At 34.0% G+C, this 6,945-nt stretch overlaps 1 non-coding gene across 1 annotated transcript; it reads right to left on the bottom strand.

The window, feature by feature from the left end:
* Positions 1-2,611: 2,611 nt before the first annotated feature.
* LOC141688122 (small nucleolar RNA R71) lies at positions 2,612-2,718 on the bottom strand. The gene has a single exon (XR_012561585.1). It is a non-coding gene; the product is annotated as a small nucleolar RNA R71 (small nucleolar RNA).
* Positions 2,719-6,945: the final 4,227 nt, after the last annotated feature.

Below are 6,945 nucleotides of genomic sequence, written 5' to 3'. Positions count from 1 at the left end.
TAGAAGCAAGAAAGATTATTATAAATGTAGAGAAAAGAACACAAATAGGCAGAAGAGAAAAGTTTTATTGATCTTGAGGATACAGATTACAACATACATTTTGGTTATGCCCAATAGAGTTTATATAATACTCTCTAGGCGGTTATAGAAAAATCCAGAAAAATAGGCCCAAAACTGTCGTAAGGCATATATCAATTCAAGACATATTCTAAAAATCTCCACCTTGACTTGAATACTCTCACAAAAACAGATGTACTAGATGCACCATAATAATGTCAGATGTACCAGAAAAAACTCTTCTGCCTCAATATTTCCCCTAAAAGGCAATTAACAACTCCGAATATTTAGCAAGTTTGAACAATGTTGAAACTTGTTATGTGGAACCGTCTTGGTGAGCATATCAACTGGGTTATCAACAGTATCCACTTTGCTCACTTTGATTCTCTTTTCACTTCTTAGAAAATGATATCTCACATCTACGTGCTTAGTCCGCTCATGATGGACCTGATCATTGACTAAACAGATTGCACTGAAATTGTCACAATACACTGTAGCCTGATCATGATGTAGACCCAAATCACCGATCAAACCTTTTAACCAGATTCCTACTTTTGTGGCTTTTGTCAATGCCATGTACTCTACTTCTGTAGTAGACAAAGTCACCGTAGGTTGCAGAGTAACTTTTCAACTGATAATTGAACCACTCAGAGTAAAAACATAATGATAGAATATATATATATAGATGATTTTATTCTCATATTAATTATATTTTCATTTCTTTGGATATTTATTTAATATATTTAAATGTTTCATTGTAGGGAATAAATAATCCTTGACTTGGAAGGATTTGGAGCGAAAAAACCCATTTTGGAGTGAAAATATAAGAAAATTTGTAATATTTGGCTATACGGACTGCAAATACTGTTTGGCAGTATTTAGAGATCCATAAATCCATTTTTGATGATCTTACAGTCTACGCGAACCCTGCGAGATTTTCATTAATTCAGAGATGGGTCCAAAATTAAAGTCTGATTGGAAGAGTCCAGAAACTGGGGAGCAAAAACAGCTGCGAATTTTTCATTAAATTTCTACTCCATTATGGAGTTCTTTTTATATTATTATTAGAACATTAAAAATATTTTTAATATTAGAAATTGGACCAGATTTTGGGCAGAAAAAAAAAGATATTTTTAGTTTTTATTATTAGCTTGGAGAGAAGAATAGATATGTACCTTTACACATAGCTAGGATTTTGGTTTTCTTCATCTCTTCCATTGTATGCACTTGGACTTACCTTGGATTCATTGTTCTTCCTTTATACAAAGTTTAAGGTATATTTATCTCTTTTTTTTATTAGCATATATCTTCTATAAATTTCATCATTGTTCTTGTTGCTTTTATTGTTAATATGAGTGAGTAGTCTTATTCTTGGGCTAAGGGAATTCATGTTTGCACCATGACAATTATTTGATTTGTTAGTAATTTAATGGGTAAATAGTAGTTCTAATTGATATGCTTTATTGTTTGATCTATGTAATGGGCCAATATCGTGGATTAATTATATGCAAATAGGGGTAATAGATCGAGAGATTTTACTCACTAGAGGCACACATACGATTAGCAGAATTGAGGATTAGTGCGAGAGCATAATTGGTTTTTTGAAGGTTTTAATGCTTGAGAGAGATTAATCATTACTTTAATTACTCGACCCAATACATTTTTATATATCTGCGAATATTTTGGTGTAAGCAGGGTGAGCTTATATTGATCTAGACTTTAGTTATTTGATTTTAACTAAATTAAATTTGCATTATTTAGTTAGCTAAAAATTTACAACACTCGTTTTAATCCAGAAACAATTTGTAGTATTCAATTAAAACCCTTGAAATAGTCTTCTTGTAGATACGACCTGTACTTGCCTGTATCTGCTAACAACAGACACCGTGGACTTGCAGTATTGTCATTTTACACATCAAATTTTTGGCACTGCTGCTGGGGAGACGCCTAGTTTTTATAGATTTTAGTTTAATTGTTTTAGATTGTTTCCATTGTCTCATTGGGAGTTTACTTTCAATTGAGGCATATTTCACTGTTTTTCTTGTTTTAATTGTTGATGCCCAGGTCCAAAAAAGAAGCAGAAATAACTCCTCTTAGTCCGAATTCTGGGATTACCTGTCAGCAATACATAGATCGCATAAGAAAAGAAAGGCAACAAAATATTGGTTATTCAAAGATCATAATGGCAGAACTTCCTATTACATCTTTGAATAACTATTCATAGCCCTCTCCGAGTGGTGTGCCTACTGGCCTTACTATGCCAACTATTGAAGAAACAAATTTTGAGATCAAACCGGCATTGCTCACTAGGATCCAATATAATCAGTTTGCTGGTCTTCCCTCTGAAGACCCTACACTTCATCTGCAAAGATTCCAATAACTCTGCTCTACCATCAAACATCAGGGTGTCACTGCAGACCAAATCAAAGTCATGTTTTTCGGGTTTTCTCTTCATGACAAAGCTCAAAATTGGTTGAATGATATCAATATAACTGAGTGTAATGCAATTGCTCAAGCATTCTTAACTGAGTTTTTCCCTCCGAACGGAACGGACGATTTGATTGATAAGATGACGGGTTTCAAACAAGAATATGGAGAGTCTCTCAAAGATGCTTGGTCAAGATTCAAAGATCTTCAACGTGCATGCCCTCATCATGGTCTTGAAAAGTGGTTTTTAATTAAACGCTTCTACAATGGTTGTTAGGAATATGTTGTGTACTTGATGATAAGTTAAACAAAACACTTAGTAAATTTAATTCAGTGATTGGGAGCCTTCAACGGATGATCACTTTAAGATCCGTTGAAAGGGTAGCTTATGTTACAATAAGATTAGTAGCACATTTCTGTGTACGGTAATGCCTTAGAGATCTAGACGTTGTAGAATGCTTTAAGTCATGTCGACCACTAGATTGATATACAAGATAGGTTGGTCAATTGTAAATATTAGATGACTTGTAATCTTGTATAAATGAAATGGAGTAAACTGCCATGAAGATAGCCTCAACGGATATCCACAAGGCTTCAACGGATAATCAACTAATGTCTCAACGGATGATCCAATAAAGCTTCAACGGATGATCCCACTGAGTTCCAATGGATGAACAAATTCAAAAGAGCAGTTGATAGTGACTTGACAGTCACATGCGTTGATTGTATGTAAAAGGAATGTGGCTGCCTATTATCAGGTTTTAGAGAACAAAGAAGCATTTCCATTTCCATGCTTAATTGAAGATATTCAAAGATGCTGGATTGAGAAATCAAGAAGCATGAAAAATAGAATAGAAACATTTTGTCTTATTTTATTATCTTTTTATCATGTAACTTGGTGATATATAAACCAAGTGTAGCAAGTAGAAAAATATCCAAGTTAGTAAGAAATTACCAGAGAAATAGATAAAGCTATATCTGTAAAGAATTTCTCTGTTCTTGGTAGTTCAACTTGTAAGCAGCTGTATGTAAATACATTGCATCACAAAGTTCTCATATTAATATATATCTCTGGTGGATAAATTCAATCCACCAGAAAGTTTTTAAATACTTGTATTTGATTCTTTTGTGTTTGATTTCTTCACTCCTTTCATTCCACACTTTAGCCAAATCAAACACTGATATACATTCATAGTTGAACAATTCTTAAAAATGAAAAAGTAGCCAGAATTACATTCAACCCCTTCTATAATTCTTTGTTAGATTGTTTGAGAATAACAATTTGTATCAAAGCAAGCTCTTGAAGAACAAAGAGTTTAAAGATCACAACAACTAACAAGATGAGTAGAAAAGATATTAGAGTAAAAATTCCATTTCTGGACAAAGATAACTATCAACACTGGAAGGTGAAGATGCACCCGCATCTCCTCTCTTAAGATGAAAAATATGTGGACTGCATTGAGAAAGATCCACATGTCCCTATGAGAGCTACTACAGGAAATGAGCCATCCATCCCAAAGCCTAGAGCAGAATGATCTGATCTAGATATTGAACAAGTTTATAAGGATAAGAAGGCCATGAACAGTTTGTTTAATGGTGTTGATGGTGACATGTGTAAGTCATATGTCATAGGCCTATTTGTATATTCGAGGATTCAACTCAACTCAAATAAGAATGTAATAAGTAAATAGTGGATCGACTGTCAGAGAGATCTCACAAAGTAATATCTATCAAAGGATTCAGAAACAAGGTTCATCTATAGACTTGAGGAGTTAATTCACTGGAAGAAGTTCAAGAAGTTGATCATGCCTCAGTGATATAAATCAAGATCGTGGATTTAATCAAGTGACAGAGATCTCGTCAGAGTATCATTAATTACAAGGATTTAATCTGAAGAAAATCAAAGTGTCAAAGTCAAGACATGAAGAAACATCACGGAAGTTAGTCACTCATGAACCAGACAGTACATCGAGTGTCAACATTGAAGTGGTGGAATTGATTCATAATTTTCAGTGATTTTTAGAAGATTTGCAGAAGGATGGGTGCTGTTGAAGACTAGAATTAATTCTCTATTAATTAATTAAGTCATCTAATTTAATTAAGAAAATAAATTATATCTGCGAAGAATAATTTATTTATTAATTGAATTAATTGATTAATTAATTCTGAATTAATTTTAGGAATTTTCAGAATTTAAATTGGATTAAAATTCATTTAAATTCAACAAGTCAAACTGATTGTACTAGTATGACAATCGGTATGACAATCAATAGTCATACCGAAAGTCATGCTAGTACAAACAATAATCTCACCGAAAGTTACACTGGGAGGAGGATTGTCTTGCTAGTTCATTCTGATTGTCTTGCTAGTTCATTCTGATAGTCTTTCTAGTTCAACTGATTGTCATACCGAAAGTCATTGTAGTTCAATCAGATTGTCTTGCTAGTTCAATCCATTGTCCTACCGAAAGTCTTGCCAGCTATAGGATTGTCATTCCAGTTCAATTCAATTCTGTTGAATGAATTAAAAAGACAAAGAAGCAGCAGAAAGAATTAATCATCAAATACAAGTCAACAAACAAGAGCAGAGCAGCCGCAGCAAACATTTTATTCTTCTCTGCAACTTCAAGATCAATTTCTAGTTTGTAATGTTAAATCCAATCAACTAGAAATCATTCTCTTGTTCTTGTGTAACAATCTAGCGGATCAAAATCCCTAGAACTTAATCTCAAATTGCATTTAGCATTTGAATCTTTTTATTACAAAAATAGAAAAAGTTCATGTCGAATTTATTCTAGATTTGTGATAATTAATTTGAGATTAATTCCTTGTAATCGATACAGTTGTTGTAACACCTTTCAAGTTTAATAATATTTTTATTTAACTTGAATTTTGTTTCACATTTTTTATTCCGCATTTATTCGATTATTCGGTACTGTTTGTATTCAACCCCCCCTTCTACAAACACATTGGGACCTAACAATTGGTATCAGAGCCTTCTGATTAACGAACAAATCAAGATCCTAGACTGTTGTGATTTTTCAACTCCTTGAATTTTTATTTATTCAAAAATTCATAATGACTTCACAAAAAGTTGGAACCGTTAAAATTCCACTATTTGATAAAGAAAATTATATCATGTGGAAGAAGAAGATGCTATTATTTTTATAAGTTGCAAATCCCAAATATCTGAACTTGTTAAAGAAGGGTCTAAAAACTCCGATGGTTATTGAACCAGAGGTGATAGTAGATGATGTTGTGATTACCAAAGCTAGAACCTATCCAAAAGAGCCTGAAGATTTTACTCCTGCTGAGAAGGAAGAAGCCTCCTTGGATGCCAGCCTTCAATTAATATTAATTGATTCCCTTGATCCCTTGATGAACAGACATGTAATGAACTGTAAAAATTCCAAACACATGTGGGAAACTATTGAGGTGATTAATGAAGGCACAGAGGAAGTTAGGGAGAACAAGTTGGAGATCCTAACCTCTGAGTATGAATATTTTAAATCAAATCCAGGAGAAGGAATTACTGAAGTGTTTGAGAGGTACAATGCATTGATCAATAACCTGAACATAAATGGGAAATATTATTCAATCAGGGAGGTCAACAAAAAGTTCCTTTTAACACTGCCAACTCATCTTGAACATAGAATCACTGCCATTAGAGAAGCTAGAGATCTGAGTGAGATTTCTTTGGACAGGCTCTATGGAGTGTTAAAAACCTATGAGTTGGAGCAGATTCAGCAAAAGGAAGTCTACGGGAAAGATAGGATGATTAGCATATCTACTGCACTTGTAGCTGAAGGTCAACAACAACAGCAATCTCAACAAATGGAGAGAATGGTACAGTGTTCCAAGGCTGAGGAAAATATGTTAGTAGCAGAATATGATCCTCCTACTACAAATCAATCAAGTGATGATTTTTATTCCTTGGAAGAGCTGGAGCAATTGGAAGACGAGTCAATGGCCCAAATTGTCAAGAGATTCTCCCATGTCAGATTCAAGAGGAATCCCAAGCTTAAGTACAAGTCCAACTACAACAAATTCCAGAAAGGTGGATCTTCATCCTCTAACACCAGCAGTGGTGGATACAAAATAGGGATGGTTGATCGGAGCACCATTAGATGCTATAACTGCAATGAGTTGGGACACTTTGCCACAGAATGTAGGAAGCCAAAGCAAGTAAGAAAGAACTCTGAAAGGGCTTATCTGGCAAAGGGAAGAAGCTGGGATGATACTGACAGTGAAGATGAAGATGAAGGAAATCTTGCTCTTATGGCTATTGATGGAAAAGCTTCATCGTCAAGAATAGAGGTAAAACTTTCTGATGCCGAAATGGTTTATCATCTAAGAGGTAACTTAGATTGTGCACGTCGTGATAATGAATTGTTAAGTTTTCAGATCACAGACCTTGAGAAAGAGGTCAATGAATTAAGACTTGTGCACATTAATCAAGACA

Source organism: Apium graveolens, chromosome 9 (assembly GCF_009905375.1).
Source record: "Apium graveolens cultivar Ventura chromosome 9, ASM990537v1, whole genome shotgun sequence".
NCBI classification, from domain to species: domain Eukaryota; kingdom Viridiplantae; phylum Streptophyta; class Magnoliopsida; order Apiales; family Apiaceae; genus Apium; species Apium graveolens.
This window is presented reverse-complemented; position numbering and strand designations above follow the sequence as displayed.